The sequence below is a fragment of the Ranitomeya imitator genome, chromosome 5 (assembly GCF_032444005.1).
Source record: "Ranitomeya imitator isolate aRanImi1 chromosome 5, aRanImi1.pri, whole genome shotgun sequence".
Classification (NCBI taxonomy): Eukaryota; Metazoa; Chordata; class Amphibia; order Anura; family Dendrobatidae; genus Ranitomeya; species Ranitomeya imitator.
The window spans coordinates 548,914,610-548,936,853 of record NC_091286.1 but is presented as its reverse complement, the minus strand read 5'-3'; the positions used below and the strand labels follow the sequence as shown (position 1 = coordinate 548,936,853).

General features: G+C 44.4%; 1 protein-coding gene across 1 annotated transcript in view; it reads right to left on the bottom strand.

Annotated features, from left to right (window-relative positions):
• CLSTN2 (calsyntenin 2) overlaps positions 1–22,244 on the bottom strand; it is a 1,726,577-nt gene that overhangs the window by 326,088 nt on the left and 1,378,245 nt on the right. The window lies entirely within an intron of this gene.

The window sequence follows — 22,244 nt, the reverse complement described above, 5'->3', positions numbered from 1 at the left end:
CACATTGATAATCCTCTTTCAATTAAGACCTCAAATGTGTGGGTATATTTACAAGGGATTATCTACATCATATTTCTGCTAACAGCCCCTCCATTTATGATCAGCTATCTGCTAATGAGCCTATCTCAACCCTCCATGGGAGCAAGAAGCCACAATGATGCTGTTATTCCTCAATATTCGGTAACAATGGGAAATAAGAGGAGGTTTTTATGTAGTAAATTAATGAAAAAATGCCTGTTCTATACCCGCCGCAATATAATTTTCAAAGCTAATGACAATGAGCAGTTCAGTTGTTTTTAATGAAGAGTATTCTTTATGCTCTACAGCACAATTGACCTCTTGTGGGTTAATAGCACAGGCAAAAATGATAATGTAACCAACGCTCCATATTTCAGCAATGTACTCTATTATGTTTTATTTTCTGATTTAGAACAAAACAAGCATACCATGGGGTCAATGAAAGGAACTCAGAGTAGTTATTTTGCTCAGCAGCACTTGCAGGCAAATATATTAAAGCGGGTTCATTTTTCCTACAATGGGTGTGAAAAAGGTAGGGAAAGCATAAAGTATGGCAACATGAACCAGCAACATATATTTAACTCTCTATGCTATGTACGTCCTGTAAAGAGTGAGATAATCCAATATGAGTGAGCGCCTCTCATTTATTCTTAGATGGTATAAAATGTTAAAAATACGAGCAGGAGGAATGTTTGCTTCCTTTACTCATTTTCATGCCTTAAAGGGAATATGTCAGCAGGTTTTTGCTACCACATCAGATTGCAGCATAATGTAGGCAAAGAGACCCTCAATCCAATGATGTATCACTTAGTTTACTGGGTGCAGCTTTTCTGGCACGATCAGAGTTGCTAGATTTAGCAATGCAGCAGAGCTGAGAAAGCTAACCCTGCCCACCCCATGTTCTCAGTGCACATAGCTATAGAGAGTGAGCAGCTTTTCATAGAAGAGGGTGGAGTTGGACTTTCAAGCACAAGGCCAGCCAGTCACAGCAATGGCCTGCAACAAGGTGATTAAAGCTTCAGCAATAAGTAAGCAATAGAATCGGACACCTTGGCATGTGCTAACTAGTCACAGTAATGATAATCTCCTAGTAAGTAAACCTTCATTGAAAGTAAACAACACCACAGAGATATACATGAAACACATAGTTGAATTCAGTGTTTAAACTCCTACCTCATGCTGTCCTCAGTTTACATAGCAAAAACCTGCTGACAGATTCCCTTTAAGCACATTTATTAGGAAGTTGGGAGATAAACAGTAGCTAAATGGAAAATGGTATCCTCATGTCTTAGGTTTGTGGCTGTGAGGAGTCATTATTGAGTCAGGTCTAGATCTAAGATGCATTTACGTTGGTTGGTTGCAGCCTGTAAATGACCACTGACCATCTATATGAAGCTGATCGACAGTCACTTAATAGCCTGTTTAAACAGGATGTGGCTCACTTTCATGTGCACAGAACGATCGTTGATATGATTGTCCTGTGCACATTGAAAAGCATTGTTCTCAGCAGCTCAACTGTCATATGGATTGCACGGGCGTGCCAGGCTGTCAGCATATTGAGTGACAGTGACAGTTCAGCCGTCCTATAGTTTGTTAACTGCTCTGGCCATACATTCTATTTTTTAGATCCAATTTAGCACATTTGTATGAATTGTGTATATAAAACTACCGTATATACTGTTTTATTAAATTATATACTCTGGCTTTATTTATTAATCAGTCTGTTAACCAAATTTCTTCTTTGGGGATGACATTTACAGGCAGTTAAGGGGTACCACCATGGGTCCAAAGTGGCCCCCATGTACGCTAACATCTATATGGCGGTATTTGAGGAGCAGCATGTGTACAGTTCCATGTTCTGGCACCATGTCCGAGCCTGGTGGTGTTATATTGATGATATCTTTATGGTATGGGAAGGAGGACTGAATGACCGCCTTGATTTTCACATCAAAATAGGGTGTTCCCGGAATTGGAGTTCACATTGACTCATTCTGGAGTGCAGACACAATTCATAGACATTATGGTATATAAACAGAGTGACTCATTGGAAACGGATCTGTTTATTAAGAGTACCAATAGGAATAGCTTACTCCATTTTAGAAGTCACCATCTGAGGAAAATGATTGATTCTCTACAATGGAGTCAAATGATTCAGGTGCGGAGAATAGTATCTGATGTTGGCAAGTTAGATTTAAGACTGGATGATATGTGTAATAAATTTGTTAGTAGAGGGTATCCCAAAAAGGAGGTTTTGCAATATAAGAGTAAATCAATCCTTAGGAAGCACTGGCATTTATTGCATCAGGGTTTCCCACATATTCCTGAGTTTATTTCAGGTCCTATTTTGTCCTACGAATATGGATATAATTTAAGTGACAGTTTGGTAAAATCTGATGTGAGTACAGGAAAAATTTCCATACAGAGAACATTACACCCTCCTAGACAGGGTAATTTTCCCTGTCTTGGATGTGCGTGTTGTGGAAGTATGCTGAAGATTGACTTTTTTATCATCCTCATAGTGGTAAGAATTTGTATATTAAGGAAATATACACCTGTACCTCTAGTTTTGTAATCTATATGATTGTATGCCCATGTGGGCTGGTATATGAAGGTGAGACGACCATGGAAGTCAAGGCACACATTAGTAAATTTACCAGTCACAAGACATTTTTGAGAAAATAGACATTCTGTAAACCAACTTAGATTTAGGGTCATTGACAGTGTTCCAGTACAATGGAGTGATGGGGATAGAGTGAAACTCATTAAAAAAGGAGCTAAAATAGATTTCAAGGTTGGGCACTCTGCAACCTAAGGGTCTCAACAATGAATACAATTTACAAATATGTGTTACTTGATCACCTTGCACTATGATAGGATATGGTATCTGATTGGTATAAGAGGTTTTTTAAGACTTTTTCCTTTTCTTTCTTTTTTCTTTTTCTTTTTAAGTGGACGACCATAGGACAAGGGGACTATGTGTCCTGAATATGTTTTCCTTGCGGATGTTCACTTGGCCTGATTAGTTTATCCCCTTGCCCTTTGTTCGTCTGACGATTGTCATTTATTAATGAGATTTGTTTTCTTTATTTTTTGCATTGTTTATATATATATATTTTTTTTGTTTATAAATATTATTTCTTTTTTTATGTAAGTGAACAAATGGTTATAATTCCTGTGATTATTTGCAGTACCTTGTTAGTGATTGGTGGACATGTAACCCCACACTATATAAGGCTGCCATTTCTTAAGTGTTATATGCTTGAAAAAGACCTACAATTGGTCGAAACGTCGCATTATGGCAAAATATAGAGGCATTTTTGTTTTTTCATCTGGATTGGATTCTTTTCTTCTTGATTTTCTGGTATACATTTTTCCTATTGGGTCCTATGGATTCTGAACCTGCATTCTGATCCTTGAAGTGCTGTCGACTGTTGCTATTGCATTTTATGTTAACGAAATTTGGTCTTTCCAACTATTTTTATATATTTATACCAGGTGTCCCCCTTTTTCTCACCTGTGTTGTATCATTATTATTGTATGTTATTTTTGTTCTATTTTTATATATTCTAAATTAACATGATGTTTTTAATATAATTTGGCTTTTTTTTCCTAAATTTGGGTTATCAATGCTGTGTTTGATCTGTACTCTGTACTCTGATCTTTGTTGCCGAATCTTGGATTTTCCGTTGACTACCCATTTGTATTACCTTTTTGCCGTGACACACTCTGACTTTGTAATTTCAACTTGCCTCTTAGTCATGATCTAACCTCCTGATTAAATTACAGGACTATATATCTAAAAAGATGCTACTCAGTATACATGTGATTGGTCTGACCAATGGAGAATGGAGGGCTCAGTGTGGAGAATGGTTAGCTAGGGGATACTCAGTATTGAGTGGGGAAAACAAGGGAGGGCAATGAAGAGGAGCTGCATGGAGTGAGGTCAATGTGGAGATCATAGTTCGCAAGTTTGAAGTTTTAACTTAATATTTTATTTGTTTATGCAAATGAGGGCACTTCTGTGCACCCTTAGCGTGGTCTATGTCTTTGTGCACCATTACACCCACTTATTTGCATATTAAAACCAATCCCTTGTTATAATTGACAGAGGTCCTTTGGTAAGGGTAAGTGCTGTCTAAAATAACTTTGCATTTCTACGCTTGTTCCCTGTCGCTAGAGCAGCAATGTAGTGCGCCAAGTGTCATTGTGGGCAAGCAAACAATGTGACTTCAGGAGTGTTCTGATGCCAGGTTGCTGCCTTTTTTGGATGGGAATTTAATGAGGAGAAAGGGCATTGAAGTGAGCAGACAGCACATCACAACACCTTGCGATAGAGCTGTCTGAATGACTGTCATCTGAACAAGAAATTGACTAAAGGCCCCGTCACACATAGCGAGATCGCTAGCGAGATCGCTGCTGAGTCACAAGTTTTGTGACGCAACAGCGATCTCAGTAGCGATCTCGCTATGTGTGACACGTACCAGCGATCAGGCCCCTGCTGTGAGATCGCTGGTCGTGTCGGAATGGCCTGGGCCATTTTTTGATTGTTGAGGTCCCGCTGACATCGTTGAATCGGCGTGTGTGACGCCGATTCAGCGATGTCTTCGCTGGTAACCAGGGTAAACATCGGGTTACTAAGCGCAGGGCCGCGCTTAGTAACCCGATGTCTGTCCCCGGCACTGGGCTTCTCTGCTCTGGCTGTGAGCACAGCGGCCGGAAAGCAGAGCGGTGACGTCACTGCTCTGCTTTTCGGCTGCCCGCCGCTCACAGCCAGAGCAGAGAAGCAGAGCGCCGAGGACAGACAGCGGTAGGTAAGTATGTATCGTTTGTTTTTTTTACTTTAACGATGGTAACCAGGGTAAACATCGGGTTACTAAGCGCGGCCCTGCGCTTAGTAACCCGATGTTTACCCTGGTTACCCGGGGACTTCGGCATCGTTGAAGACAGTTTCAACGATGCCGAAGTCTTTCCCCTGATCGTTGGTCGCTGGAGAGCTGTCTGTGTGACAGCTCTCCAGCGACCAAACAGCGACGCTGCAGCGATCCGGATCGTTGTCGGTATCGCTGCAGCGTCGCTTAAGTGTGACGGTACCTTAAAGCCCCCATACACTATAGACGGCTGTCCGATCATTCAGCCGGCAGCTATCTCACCCGACTCTCACATATACAAGATCATTCACTCTGCCGAGCGCTCCTGTGCTCTCTACAAGAGCCGCAGCTAGACATCTCTGGCAGCATCTTATCACTTAAATAACAGAAGGATGTACAGTCCAAAATCAGACATGCGGGATTTATCTCCCCTAAAAGTCATCAGTCAGATCGCCCCCAAATTCTGTCTAATGTGTTTGAGGGTCTTAGGATTTCTACTGGATTTTTCCCATTTTTTCACTATAAAAACACTACAAAAACGCTTAAAATCCGCATACATATGCATCATATCATTTAGAATGCATTCCGCAATTTTTGTGCATCGCGGAAAAAAACGTAGCATGTTCATTATTTTGCGGATTTTTTGCAGATTTCCCACTATATTACTGCATCCCAGAACCTTCAGAAAAAATTAGCCAAAAAAAACGCAAAAAAAAACCACACTAAAAACGCGTGAAATACGCAAAAAAATGTGAATCTACATGCGCATTTCTTGCAGAAAATGTCCGGTTTTGTTCAGGAAATTTCTGCAAGAAATCCGGACGCGTGCACAAACCCTTAATGACTAACTGAAGGGCATGGTCACTGTCACTGTCAGGGTAAGTGCACACGACTTCTGATAGATGTCTGCAAAGTCCTAGAGTTTATCAGACAGAAGACGCTTCAGGATACATAGTCGTCATTTTATCCTGCAGCAACTGTTTTTGCTTATTTTGGTCAACTTTTCTGACATCTCTTAGCCATCAGTTTTTGTTTATTTTTATTCTTTTTTTTAATAAACTATAATGGACCGGTCACTTTTTTTTAGCCGCCTCATGTCTTACTAAACCTAAAGGGGTTAAAAAACCCAAAAAGACTGAACCTATGAACAGCGAATCATCTTTATTTTTTTTAACATGTATTTAGCACTTTTTCAGACTGGTTACAGAGTGCATCTGACTGAAAAAGATGCTGTGTGCACATACCCTTAGTTAGGCCGATCCATATGGGGTGCAACCACTTAAAGAGCCTAGGGCAGCATGAATGCCAAATGCAGCCCTGCACAGGATACTTGGTGGCAAAAAATAAACAGAAAATAACTAGTATTACTTTATTTTTGGGGAACACTAATTTAGTGTATTTACTCAATTATATCCAACCTCTGAAACCAATAGATGCCGCGCTTGAGGATGCTAGAAACGGTTGCCACCCACATACAATATCTGGTGTGAAGTAATCCACCAAAATCCCACCTGTGTAGCTAGTGGCAATAAATCCCGGAACAGGTACCAAATTATCCTCCAGGCTCCTCCACTGACCACACACTAAGTATGAGTGGCGCTCAGACGCCGATGTCCCTCAGCTTACCTTATACCAATTGGATGCGGCTGAGTGTGGACCCGTGCTGAGTGTGTCTTCACCCGCCCGGTCGGTTCTCCCGGGGCTGTGGTGTGTTGTGTATCAGATGGCGGGGTGCAGTATAGGGAAGCCCCGGCCGGTAGCGTTCCCTGAATACCGCATGTAACAAAAAAAGATGGCCGATAGGCTCCTCCTACCTCGTGACGTCACCTGTAGTAAGGAGCGCTAGAACGCTCAAATAAGGGGGATAGGAAACAACCAACGCGTTTCGAAGAGTTCCCCTGGCTTATTTTATATAGTATCCCGCCATCTATATACCCCCCCTATTTAACCCCAGGTTTCCCAGCATATGTACAAACATCCACATGGATCTCCTATGTACTACCTACGTGCCCCAAATATGTTTTAGAGCCCAGTACATATACTTTGATCTGTTACAATGTGATATAATGGGACAGACAAATGAATCTCGCAGTATGCTAAACGAATAAATCAATAAATAAATAAATCAAAGGATGAATAGACCTAAATGTATGTGTATGCATTAAAAACATACCGTATATACTCGAGTATAAGCCGAGATTTTCAGCCCAAATTTTAGGGCTGAAAGTGCCCCCCTCGGCTTATACTCGAGTCACGGTAGCGGTGGGGTCGGCAGGTGAGGGGCTGAGGGCGCTGGGGTATACTTACCTAGTCCCAGCGATCCTCGCGCTGTCCCTGCCGTCCCACGGGCTTCGGCGCTGCAGCTTCTTCCTCTCTTCAGCGGTCACGTGGGACCGCTCATTACAGAAATGAATAAGCGGCTCCACCTCCCATAGGGGCGGAGCCGCTTATTCATTTCTCTAATCAGCGGTGCCGGTGACCGCTGATAGAGAAAGAAGCTGCAGCGCCGAAGACAGGAGGGGACAGCGCGAGGATCGCCAGGACTAGGTGAGTATGTTATATTCACCTGTCCTCGTTCCAGCCGCCGGGCGCCGCTCCATCTTCCCGGCCGGCGCCTCCATCTTCCCGGCGTCTGCGCTCTCTGACTGATCAGGCAGAGGGCGCGATGACGCATATAGTGTGCGCGGCGCCCTCTGCCTGATCAGTCAGAGCAGAGACGCCGAGAAGATGGAGGCGCCGGAACGAGACGCCGGGAGCTGCAATCAAGGGAGGTGAGTATGTGTTTTTTTTTTTATTGCAGCAGTAGCAGCGGCAGAACAGATTAATGTGGAGCATCTATGGGGCACAGTGAACGGTGCAGAGCACCGTATATGGCACAGCTAGGGGGCACAATGAACGGTGCAGAGCACCGTATAAGGCACAGCTAGGGGGCACAGTGAACGGTGCAGAGCACCGTATAAGGCACAGCTAGGGGGCACAGTGAACGGTGCAGAGCACCGTATAAGGCACAGCTAGGGGGCACAATGAACGGTGCAGAGCACCGTATATGGCACAGCTAGGGGGCACAGTGAACGGTGCAGAGCACCGTATAAGGCACAGATAGGGGGCACAATGAACGGTGCAGAGCACCGTATATGGCACAGCTAGGGGGCACGGTGAACGGTGCAGAGCACCGTATAAGGCACATCTATGGGGCACAATGAACGGTGCAGAGCACCGTATAAGGCACAGCTAGGGGGCACAATGAACAGTGCAGAGCACCGTATATGGCACATCTATGGGGCACAATGAACGGTGCAGAGCACTGTATATGGCACAGCTAGGGGGCACAATGAACGGTGCAGAGCACCGTATATGGCACAGCTATGGGGCACAGTGAACGGTGCAGAGCACTGTATATGGCACAGCTAGGGGGCACAGTGAACGGTGCAGAGCACTATATGGGGCACAGCTATGGGGAAATATGAATGGTGTAGAGCACTATATGGCACAGCTATGGGGAAATAATGATCTATTTTTATTTTTGAAATTCACCGGTAAATGCTGCATTTCCACCCTAGGCTTATACTCGAGTCAATAAGTTTTCCCAGTTTTTTGTGGCAAAATTAGGGGGTCGGCTTATACTCGGGTCGGCTTATACTCGAGTATATACGGTAATTTATTTGAAAATACAGAATATATAAAAAATGTGTATGGGTTAAAAATATTACAAATACTAAAAATAAAAATATATACATATATATATATATATATATATATATATATACATATATACATATATATAAATATACACACATACATATGGACATAACACGTGACATCAATTAAACGAGAAAACTCTCAGTAATGGCCAGGAAATGGGCATGTTGTACTGATAGCTCTTTAGCTATAGTATTAGCTATCAGTACAACATGCCCATTTCCTGGCCATTACTGAGAGTTTTCTCGTTTAATTGATTTCACGTGTTATGTCCATATGTATGTGTGTATATTTATATATATGTATATGTGTATATATATATATATATATATATATATACATATATATATTTTTTTTTATTTTTATTTTTACTATTTGCAATATTTTTTACACATACACATTTTTTATATATTCTGTATTTTCAAATAAATTATGTTTTTAATGCATACACATACATTTAGGTCATTTCATCCTTTGATTTATTGATTTATTGATTTATTCGTTTAGCATACTGTGAGATTCATTTGTCTGTCCCATTATATCACATTGTAACAGATCAAAGTATATGTACTGGGCTCTAAAACATATTCGGGGCACGTAGGTAGTACATAGGAGATCCATGTGGATGTTTAACCTGGGGTTAAATAGGGGGCGGGGTATATAGATGGCGGGATACTATATAAGATAAGGTGAGCCAGGGGAACGGTAACCCTGAAGAAGAAGATGGTCACTCTTCGAAACGCGTTGGTTGTTTCCTATCCACCTTTTTTGAGCGTTCTAGCGCTCCTTACTACAGGTGACGTCACGAGGTAGGAGGAGCCTATCGGCCATCTTTTTTTGTTACATGCGGTATTCAGGGAATGCTACCGGCCGGGGCTTCCCTATACTGCACCCCGCCATCTGATACACACCACACCACAGCCCCGGGAGAACCGACCGGGCGGGTGAAGACACACTCAGCACGGGTCCACACTCAGCCGCATCCAATTGGTATAAGGTAAGCTGAGGGACATCGGCGTCTGAGCGCCACTCAAACTTAGTGTGTGGTCAGTGGAGGAGCCTGGAGGATAATTTGGTACCGGTTCTGGGATTTATTGCCACTAGCTATACAGGTGGGATTTTGGTGGATTACTTCACACCAGATATTGTATGTGGGTGGCAACCATTTGTAGCATCCTCAAGCGCGGCATCTATTGGTTTCATCGGTCTATATTGTCATACAGGGGGGCACTACCTTGACTGATTCCAGCAGCTGAGGACTGATAGTTTCTGGGTGAGCGCCAGTGTTATTGTTTTACTGCTATTTCCAACCTCTGCCTATTGACAGGGCCGTATTTGCCACTAGGCACTTGAGGACACGTGCCTAGGGCGGCAGGATGCGGGGGGGTGCACTTGAGCAAGGTTTTTTTTTATAAAGTCCGGGGTCAAGCACCCGCCCCCCCTCCCTCCCTGAAGACTTCATACTCACCTTCCTCCAGCGGTGCCTGCTGCAACTCCGTCTCAGCGCCTGCAGCTCATCCTGTCCTCAGCGGTCACGTGGTACCGCTCATTAAGGTGATGAATATGGACGCATATTCATCACTTTAATGAGCGGTACCACGTGACCGCTCATACAGGAAGGAAGACGCTGCGGGGACAGAGATGCTGGGAAGTTCAGCGCCACACGGTGAGAAAAAGGTGAGTATGACAGGGGAGGATAGAGGAGGACAGGGGGAGGATAGAGGAGGATGGGAGAGGATGGAGGAAGATGGGGGAGGACAGGGGAGGATGATGGAGGAGTCATGTTTACAGGGTGGGAGGATGGGGAAGCCATGCATACAGGGTGGGAGGATGGGGGAGCCATGCATACAGGGTGGGAGGATGGGGGAGCCGTGCATACAGGGTGGGAGGATGGAGGAAGATGGGGGAGGGCAGGGGAGGATGATGGAGGAGTCATGTTTACAGGGTGGGAGGATGGGGAAGCCATGCATACAGGGTGGGAGGATGGGGGAGCCATGCATACAGGGTGGGAGGATTGGGGAGTCGTGCACACAGGGTGGGAGGATGGGGAGCCGTGCATACAGGGTGGGAGGATGGGGGAGCCGTGCACACATGGTGAGAGGATGGGGGAGCCGTGCACACAGGGTGGGAGAATGAGGGAGCCCTGCACACATGGTGGGAGGATGGAGGAGCCGTGCACACAGGGTGGGAGGATGAGGGAGCCGTGCACACAGGGTGGGAGGATGGGGGAGCAGTGCACACAGGGTGGGAGGATGGGGGAGCAGTGCACACAGGGTGGGAGGATGGGGGAGCCTGGCACACATGGTGGGAGGATGGAGGAGCCGTGCATACAGGATGGGAGGATGGGGGAGCCGTGCACAAAGGGTGGGAGGATGGGGGAGCTGTGCACAAAGGGTGGGAGGATGGGGGAGCCGTGCACAAAGGGTGGGAGGATGGGGGAGCTGAGCCATGAAACAGGGTGGGGGAGCCATGCATACAGGGTGGGAGGACGGGGGAGCCATGCACACAGGGTGGGAGGATGGGGGAACCATGCACACAGGGTGGGAGGATGGGGGAACCATGCACACAGGGTGGGAGGATGGGGAGCCATGCATACAGGATGGGAGAGCCATGCATACAGGATGGGAGGATGGGGGAGCCATGCACACAGGGTGGGAGGATGGGGAACCATGCACACAGGGTGGGAGGATGGGGGAGCCATGCACACAGGGTGGGAGGATGGGGGAGCCATGCACACAGGGTGGGAGGATGGGGGAGCCATGCACACAGGATGGGAGGATGGGGAGCCATGCACACAGGGTGGGAGGATGGGGGAGCCGAGCCATGCATATAGGGTGGGGGAGCCATGCATACAGGATGGGAGGATGGGGGAGCCATGCATTCAGGATGGGAGGATGGAGGAACCATGCATACGGGGTGGGAGCATGGGGGAGCCGAGCCATGCATACAGGATGGGAGGATGGGGGAGCAGAGCCATGCATACAATATGGGAGTATGGGGGAGCCGAGCCTTGCATACAAGATGGGAGTATGGGGGAGCCGAGCCACGCATACAAGATGGGAGGATGGGGGTGCCGAGCCGTGTATACAAGATGGGAGGATGGGGGAGCCTAGGCATGCATACAGTAAGGCAGGATGGGGGACATGTATAAGGAAACAGTACTGGGGAATGAGGGGCATGTATGAGGAAACAGTATGGGGGAATGGGGGGCATATGTGAGGAAACAATATGGGGGATGGGTGCAGACAGTATGGGGAGCGAACGAGGGAATGTGTGTGGACACAGTATGAGTAGCGATGTGAAAAATGGATGTGGACAGAGTACGGGGAGTGAGGGTGATGGGATGTGTGCAGACAAAGTATGGGGAGTCAGGTGAGCAGGCAGTATAGAAAGTGAGGGGGTAAATATATGATGAGACAGGGTGGTGAACAGGGGGATGTGAGAGGAGACTGTATGAGGAGGGAGGGGAATAGTGTGAGGAGACAGTATGGGGCAGAAAAGTGAGTGGGCACAGAATAGAAACTAAGTAGTGGGGGCATAGCATGGAGGGACAGTGTAAGGGCACAGCCAGGAGGGGACAGTATACCAAGGAGGGGGAGTGTGATGAGAGAGTACAGTATAAATACTGAGCCCTATAGGGGGACACACTGTGAGAGGACAATGTGAAGAGGGGTGTCAGTAGGGAAAGGAGGGGTCATTGTGAAGAGCATGTACCATAAGAGGGACAGTGTGGGGGTCATATCTTGTGCAGACAATATAGTGAGTGGCAATATTTTATTCAGGAGCATTATAATGACACTTGTATCTTTAAGGGCATCATGTGGAGATTTTCTGCAAAAGAGCGGAGAAGATGTAAGTCTGCAGAGATGGCTGTGGATGAGAAAACTCATCATGGGGTCTGGACAAGATGAAGAAAAGAAGAACGGCTCCAGAGGCGACGTCATCTGTAGGGTACCTGGATGTAAATGTTATTTGTGATACTAACTAACTCTCATGTTTTTATTTATGTTAGGAGCATTAAAGGGGATGTCCAGGTTTGTGATGAGTCTGCAGTCATTCTTTGTGACTGCAGACTTCTGAATTCTCACAGTGCGCACTGCACACTGTCAGGATTCTCTCGTGCTGGCGATTTATATTAATGCGGTCACATGCCGACTAGACATATGTGGTCTCCGTCAATGAAAATGAACTGAGCGAGGCCGGGCACATTTATTCAGAATGTGGTCAAAAGTATACAAATCACATGCGTGTGCTGACATGACTGTCCAACGGCAAGGGAGAATCCTAAAAGTGTGCAGTGCATGCGTTGTGAGAATTCAGAAGCTGCAATGTCAGGATTCAGCTCTGCAGGTTCCAGTAGTCGACACATGGACACATCACTCATATGTGATTTTCATACTGAACATTGAGAGCATTAGGGAGAGGAGCTCGTGGGTACATGACTAAGTGTGCAAATCGCATATGTCCTGTGGGGGGGAGGGCACCAAAATGAATTCTTGCCCCTGGTGCCAGAAACCCTAGATACACCTCTGCCGGTATGCCACTGCGAGCGGCGATTACCGGGTCCGATGGAGGGATGTCTGTGCACAGACAAGAGTGAGGGTGTGCACAGCGAGAGAATGGAGACCCGGAGACTGCCCATCCCATTCTACGCAGTAGCCTGGAGCCCTCATTATCATAGGAATATGTTAGTTAATAGATTGTTTTCCTAAAGCTTTATAGTGTAGTTTTAGGTCAGAGTGGGATGGTTAGGGATGAGCTAGGAAGGTGCAGGGACAGGTAGTGATGGCTACTTGCGGACATGTGCGGCACTTGTGGTTTTGCACTTGCGGTGATACAGAAAACACTGCTAGTGTGGCACCCCTAGGGGTATTTGCCACAAAAATAGTTACTGACACTAAACACAAATATTAAGATAGCAAAACTGCACTACCACCTCCGGCCAGAAGGGGGAGCTCCAGAGACTCCCCTTAATCCATTCTGGTCTGAGAGAAGAAATGGCAGTTGGGCTAAGGAGCTGAAAGTGAGAGGTCATACAGCTGAATTTCTAACAGCCCTATGACGGTTTCCAGGCCCAAATCACCGGCCTGAGGAGAAGAGGGACAGAGAAAAGGGACATTGTGAGAACCGGGTAGCATTAATCACTACCCAGAACAGGCGCAAAGACGGATACCGGATCCGTGGCTGTATTCATTATATATAATACAGCAACCGGAAAAACGTGAGGTGATATCAGCTTCACTAGGGCCGGACGCAGCAACAGACACAGAGTTCAGCGGTACTCCCGGAGGGGGTAAGCTGATAAAAGGACTCGGGTTGCCCGTCGAACCAGGACCCGGAGAGGACAGATTGAGCCGGCAGCCAGTTCACATACAGCAGCAGGGCCACACAGAAATTGCGCACAATAAGAGACGAAGACCCCGGCAGGGTCAAAGTAACTCAGAGTTCCCATACAGACTCTGGTGACAGGACTGGTTGTAAATCCTTTTATGTTAAAGTAAACTGGTTAAACGTTTCAGTGCCTCAGTCTTTCATTTGGACAATAGCCATCTATCCAGGATCGGGATCGTCACCGCTGGGACAACCTGCTGCTGATCAAGTAAGTGCCTGTCCCCTCACGATACCCCTTACACTGTGCATTGCCTGAGGCCACAGCACCGGGTCAAGCCAGCTGTGACATCCCCCTCAAGAGACAGACCCCATTGGTCCGGTGCTGGGTACCCCGGTCTCCTGGGCGTCACAATAGCATTGTTTTTTCCATTGCTGCAAGCACCACATTTGCCGGATCGTGGCAAAACCACAAGTGCCGCACATGTCCGCAAGTCCCATAGGGAATGAATGAGGCCGAACGCAGTGTTGATATAAGTGATCCATTACACGGCAGATGCAGAAAAACTGCCGGATCTGCTGCAAAAGGCTACTTTCACATCAGTGATTTATGGCAAAGTCACTGCCGATAGTGTCATACTCAGCAAAGGGGGAGGCAGCACTAAAAGTGCCTAGGGCAGCAGAAACTCTGAATACGACCCTGCCTATTGACTTAGTTTCATGACACAAAGGAACATATATCAATGTATTATCTATCACCTGACAAATTAAGTTTGTATCCTTGCAATTGTTTAATGAACATAAAAGACCACACTGAGAAGGAACAGAGTAACAGTCCTTTATAAGTAAAAAGAAATAGCAAGCAGCATTTTTGTGCATTATTTTATCTCCAGTACCAGGTAGTTGGATGTATGCCTTAGAGAATCATGGTTTTCCCAACCACATCTGTTGCATCCATAACACATCTGAGAACATAGCTAATTTATTATCACAATGAAAGGAATTCTCTGGGGTGCCAGACTATCAAAGCAGAATGACTGTAGACTCAAAAAGATGAACAGGACCTGGGAGGCCCTTAGGATTTAAACAGCTGAAAGCCACCTAATTACCTTAGCGGTGGTCGCATGGTTGGCCTCTTTCCTTAACACTTATTTTCAAATTAGTTGCTCATCCACAGATGTGATTTTGATGGGAAAGTAAATTTTCCCATAAACTGTAAAACAATATTTGGTGTATGTAGAGTGTTCAATAGTGAAAATCAGCTCTAGACATGTTAAAGTCTATATGACTAATACTTAAAGGGGTTGTCCAGCTAAAAAATTGTACCTAAATTAATTAAGTTATGCAATCTACTGATATACCTGACATTTGAAAGCTGTGCTGATCTTCAATTACAAGCTCCAATCATGGGTCCTGTTTCATTCAGTGTCCAATCCAGGACACAATATATCCTCATCTCAGCACATGACCTGGGATGCTTATTTTAATAGCTAAGGCTATGTTCACATGTCCAGTGTTAAGAGCTGAGTTCTTGCTGCTGCACAGGAGGAATCTTGAGCCGTGTCTGCTGTGGTCTCCCATTCTACAGCAGCCACAGTGGAGCCTGCTCAGCTGAGATGTCGGTCCCAGGGTCTCACTCAGACTGATACTGTGCAAAGGCTTACTACTGCCTTTCCAGGCTCTGCTGTTGTAGCCTGCACTGGTCAGCGGCGAGCAGGCTTTTCTGGGACTAAATCCTGCTTTGCACACACTGAGCATGCCCAAGGTAAGACCTGTCATTGGATGTCAGGGGTCACATGCTCATGTACTGCAGCAGCTATCATTGGTCCTCTAGGAAGGTCCTTAAGTTGCTCAGGTAGTGTACCAACTTCCATTGGTTCAATAGGAAGGTCCTGAAGCTGCTGCAGCTATAAAAGGTTTGCATGGCTGCACGGCCATGAGCTAGTATCACCTCATGTCATGAGCTTGTTATTTGCGGTCATGCCTGTATGTGTGTATTCAGGGACCCGGCTGAAATAAGCCCCTAGAATACTGGCACCTCCGGTGAGGAGTTAACATGTATGTATTCAGGGACCTAGCTGAAATTAGCCCCTAGCATACCAGCACCTCTGGTGAGGAGTGTTTGTGTGCTTTTCTGGGTGCGTGACCACTGACTGCCATCAGCTCAGCAGTTAGCTGTGTTCTACTGTGACACTAACAGGGCACAGCATCTTATTCTAGCAACTCTGCGAAGTTAACAGAGTTCGCCCATACCGCCATATAGCACCACCATTTGCCAGCAGCAGGTTCCTCTCCTGCACGCTGGACCCCGGGTTGCGAATTCACCTATTTATGTATGTATGTATATATATATATATATATATATATATATATATATACATTTATATATATATATATATATATATATATATATATATATATATATATATATACTCGGTGCGTTCCACCAACCCTAACATCCAGTAATCATCTGTTAGGCCATAACACATCTTCAGCATTTGGTCAGTATTTTACATCAGTATTTGTAAGCCAAAATCTGAAGAGGAACAATCAGAGCAAAGGTATAATTGAAACATGAGCACCACTTGTGCATTTTATTTTTCACACACTCCTTGTTTTGGCTTAAAAATACTGATGTAAAATATTGACCAAATACTGAACAGTAATCAACTGCCAAATAATTGTGCAGATGCAACTTTTATGTCTGGCTAAAAAAATTATTTCAACTCGATCCGTTTTAAAAAAAAATTGAAGTCTAAGGAAAATGGATTCATTAATTATCCATTCATTTGTTTTTTTTTCCATTTTAAAGGATCCATTTATAGTTACCAGATCAGTTTCAAGTGGAAGAAAATGGATGGCTAATTAAAGGGACTCTGTCACCTGAATTTGGAGGGAACAATCTTCAACCATACGGGCGGGGTTTTCGGGTTTTTGATTCACCCTTTCCTTACCCGCTGGCTGCATGCTGGCTGCAATATTGGATTGAAGTTCATTCTCTGTCCTCCGTAGTACATGCCTGCACAAGGCAATCTTGCCTTGTGCAGGCATGTACTATGGAGGACAGAGAAGGAACTTCAATCCAATATTGCAGCCAGCATGCAGCCAGCGGGTAAGGAAAGGGTGAATCAAACACCCGAAAACCCCGCCCCTATGGCTGAAGATTGTTCCCCCCAAATTCAGGTGACAGAGTCCCTTTAATGGATCTCTATTCCATATATTTCATTGTAAAAAAAACAGATCCAGCTGAAATCATGTTTTTTCAGCCTGATAAAAAGTTGAGTCTGCAAAACTTTTTTGTTAACGGATTGCTGCTGGATCTCTTCTAACAGATGATTGCTTGACATGTGAACAGAGCCTAAGCCAGGCAGGCTCTCTTTCTATTCATTACCTTGGACACTTTTTAGCTACAGAGATGATCAGTCAGCCAGTCCCTTTTAATCATAACTAGGTTTAGAAGTAACACAGGAAATACTGTTCTATGTCAGGGAGTACATACAGTGGGTACGGAAAGTATTCAGACCCTTTTAAAATTTTCACTCTTTGTTTCATTGCAGCCATTTGGTAAATTCAAAAAAAGTTCATTTTTTTCTCATTAATGTACACTCTGAAAAACTGAAATATCACATGGTCAAAAGTATTCAGACCCTTTGCTCATTATTGAGTAGAAGCACGCTTTTGAGCTAGTTGAGCCATGAGTCTTCTTAGGAATGATGCAACATATTTTTCACACCTGGATTTGGGGATACTCTGTCATTCTTTCTTGCAGATCCTCTCCAGTTGGATGGTGAATGTTGGTGGCAATTTTCAGGTCTCTCCAGAGATGATCAGTTGGGTTTAGGTCAGGGCTCTGGCTTGGCCAGTCAAGAATGGTCACAGAGTTGTTCTGAAGCATCTTCTTTGTTATTTTAGCTGTGTGATTAGGGTCATTGTCTTCTTGGAAGGTGAGCCTCTGGTCAAGTCTGACGTCCAGAGCACTCTGGAAGAGGTTTCCATCCAGGATACCTCTGTACTTGGCTGCATTCAATTTTCCTTCAATGACAACCAGTTTTCCTGTCCCTGAAGCTGAAAATTACCCCCATAGCATGATGCTGCCACCACCATGTTTCATTGTTGGGATTGTATTGGGCAGGTGATGAGCGATGCCTGGTTTTCTCCACACATACTGCTTAGAATTATCACCAAAAAGTTATATCTTTGTCTAATCAGACCAGAGAATCTTATTTCTTATTATAGTCTGGGAGTCATTCGGGTGTTTTTTTAAGCAAACTGTATGCGGGCTTTAATAAGTCTTGCACTACGGAGAGGCTTCTGTCATGCCACTCTGCCATAAAAGCCCGACTAGTGGAGGGCTGCAGTGATAGTTGACTTTGTGGAACTTTTTCCAATTTCCCTACAGCATCTCTGGAAGTCAGCCACAGTGATCTTGGGGTTCTTTCTTACCTCTCTCCCATGATTGCTTAGTTTCGCTGGATGGCCAGGTCTAGGAAGACTTCTGGTGGTCCCAAACTTCTTCCATTTAAGGATTATGAAGGCCACTGTGCGCTTATGAACCTTGAGTACTGCAGAAATTGAGTTGTAACCTTGGCCAGATCTGTGCCTTGCCACAATTCTCTCTGAGCTCCTTGACCAGTTCCTTTGACCTCATGATTCTCATTTGATCTGACATGCACTGTGAGCTGTGAGGTCTTATATAGACAGGTGTGCGCCTTTACAAATCAAGTCCTATCAGTTCAATTTAACATAGTTGGACTCCAATGAAGGGGTATAACCATCTCAAGGAGGATCACAAGGAAATGGACAAAATGTGACTTAAATATGAGTGTCTGAGCAAAGGGTTAGAATACTCATGACTAGGGTTGAGCGACTTTTACTTTTTTAGGGTCGAGTCGGGTTTCGCGAAACCCGACTATCTCTAAAGTCGAGTCGAGTGAAATCGGCCGATTATGGCGAAAAGTCAGGGATCGACCGAAACACGAAACCCAATGCAAAGTCAATGGGAATTTTTTTCTTTTTTTTTTCTTTTTTTTTCTTTTCTCTCTCTCTCTCCCTCCCCCTCTCTCTCCCTCTCCCTCTCGCTCTCCCTCTCCCTCTGCCTCTCCCTCTCTCTCTCCCCTCCGTCCCTGAACAGAAAAGCTGGTGTTACACATTGCAAATCGCTACTGCGCACAATCGACAAGATGACGATAGGTGTCCACGCCCCTAAGACCTATGTCATCACTCTGCCCACGCTCCTTCATTGGCTCAAAAAATGGCGCCAAGCGCGTCATACGGAACGCGACTTTGGCGCGAAAGTCGCGTACCGCATGGCCGACCCCACACAGGGATCGGGTTTCATGAAACCCGACTTTGCCAAAAGTCGGCGACTTTTGAAAATGAACGATCCGTTTCGCTCAACCCTACTTATGACCATGTGATATTTCAGTTTTTCTTTTTTAATAAGTTTGCAAAAAAATTTACATTTCATTTTTTTTAGTCAAGATGGGGTGCAGAGTGTACATTAATGAGATAAAAAGAACATTTTTGAATTTACCAAATGGCTGCAATAAAACAAAGAGTGAAAAATTTAAAGGGGTCTGAATACTTTTCATACTGACTGTATGTAAAACCCAAATACTGCTATTGGTTTAATCAAAAAGGAGGTACTAAATCTCTTCTCCATGTGCACTATGAAAAGATTTTTTTTTTTATTTTCAGCACCAAAGGGCTATGTCAAAATCAAAGATGGAGGTATTTTTTTTAAATTACACATAATTACTGTAGAAAAATCCATTGGTCCTTATTATTTTGTCAATATAGAAATTATAGGTGTTTCTATGCTTCTAGCATCCTGTGTTGAATGATAAATACTGTATGTCCATGTATCTTAATATATTTTGAAGGTTTTGAAAATCTTTTGCTGCTTTCAAGCCGTGAAATTCCAGTAAACTATGCACAATGTTCTTTATTCTTGCAAATGTTTCCAATATATTTAAGAAGCTTGACATAGCACAGGAAAAAAAGAGTCCATTAGAGTAATTCAATAGTTAAATAGTATTACGGTAAGCCATTTCCGTAAATAGGAATGGTCCCCATATGGCCAACCAGTTGCTTAGCGTTCCTACACTTTTCAATTTCATGTGATGTGCTTTTAAACCCCGTGGAATCATTAAAAGCATAATAAGATAAGATTTATTATGTAAGTATTTTAACAGAATCCTACGTTCTAATGTAGAATATTTTAACACCAAATTCAGCTCCAGAAACTATTACAATGTCGTCTCTATTATCCAATAATTCATCATGACTGTTAACAATGCCATAACTTATTTAGTGAAATGTGACAGCATTTTTTGGGATGTCTCTCAGTGCTTTGAGATTAATTGGTCTGTTCACTGTGAAGCACCAAAGATCGCTTGGATGTTGGAAAAGAATTAATGGGATATGATACATCATTACGGAATAACTAAATGCAATCTTGTGTGTCAGAGTAAATGAGGAGATATTAAAGGCCACTTATTATTTAAAAGCAGCAGATTCTCTGATGCACTAAAACATTCATTAAATGTAATTTGGAAAAAGCAAGACTTTTTTTTTTCGAGGCTAAATCAGAGTCCAAACAAATTAAGAGGACAATGTAGAAATGACATGCAGAGCAAGGAAACATTTTTGCATAGAAAGTACACATAGTGCATAATTGTGTCATATACTGTATGTAAATACATAAATATATCAGAAGCTGGTGGGAACAGATTCACTGGTGCATTACACTCCACCCATCAAAGAGGTAAAACCATAAAGGAGGACCCACCAGATAACTTCACGTCTCTTTCAGTAGATACTTAATTTCCTAATTAGATAAAAATTTTGCAATATCTTATTTCTAACTATCAGTTGTGCTGTTCTATTGTTATGTCTCATAAAAACAATAATTTGACATCTGAGTGTTACCATTGCCTTTGTCATAACCATGGCACTGGGATACCAAAAAAACAGCCTGACTTTCCTGAATCCTGGCAAAGATATAGTTTTCCCCATCCACATCTAAAAGAAATTACCGTAGGGTGGAGTCTGTTAAGGATCTTGCTCCCATTGATGCCAACTTCATTTTGTAAATGCTTCAAAAAAAATGTAGTGAGTGACCACCAGTCCATTAAGAGTATGTTTCCACAGTCAGTAATGGCAGCGCTTTGGATGCAGCTCATGTCCGCTCCATCCAAAATGCCACCAGCTTTTGTACGCGCAGTAATTCCGCATGTGTTGACTGAACCAAGCAAAATCACCGCATCCTATGCATTGGACTATGATATTTATCTTGCAGAGACTGAGCATCTCCGCAAGATAAATTGACATGCTGAGGTCTATAAAGACACGTGGCATGTCCGTCTCCGCAAGGAAGCCAGAGGCATCCCTGTACGCAGAGTGGAGATGGGATTTCATAAAATCCCATCCACTATGCTGTAACATCTGGCCACTGCGGCTGCATGCAGCGTCCAATCCACAGTGTTTACGGACCATGGAAAAATATCCTTTGAATTCTCAACTGAATAAAACAGCTTATTACTTTGGCATTCACCTGAGATACAGAGCGACCCCAGCCTGGTATAAAGAGTAACTCAGACAATTTGCGTGTTGGGTGGCTGCAGAAGCAATCAGCTGTTTCTATTAACTGATGCATTGTGAAAATTTGAATAATAATGGTTGCAGTTCTATACGTGTGTAGGCCATGGTGGTTGGACTGGCTGAAAGCAACTGTTTGGTATGGCCATCGCGTACCTTACCCTCTATCCAACTTTCATCTACCTGACTTGACCACCTCTGTTTCCATAGCTGTGAGTATCTAGATAACATACCGTATTTTCTGGCGTGTAAGACGACTTTTTGACCCCTAAAAATTATCCCAAAATTTGGGGGTTGTCTTATACGCCGGGTACGGAGTGATCCTGGATGTCGGCGTGTGGTTCCCAGGGTCTGGAGGAGAGGAGACTCTCCTTCAGGCTCTGGGATCCATAATCATGTAAAAAATAAAGAATAAAAATAAAAAACATGGATATACTCACCGTCGGACGGCCCCTGGCTCACAGCACTGCTAGCGTCTGCCTCTGTTCCTAAGAATGCTGAGAGTGAAGGACCTTCAATGACGTCGCGGTCAGGTGACCGGTCACCTGACCACTCATGTGACCGCAACGTCATCGAAGGTCCTTCACTCTCTGCATTCTTAGGAACGGAGGCAGACGCTAGCAGCGCTGTGAGCCAGGGGCCATCCGAGGGTGAGTATATCCATGTTTTTTTATTTTTATTCTTTATTTTTTGCATGAATATGGATCTCCTCTCCTCCAGACCCTGGGAACC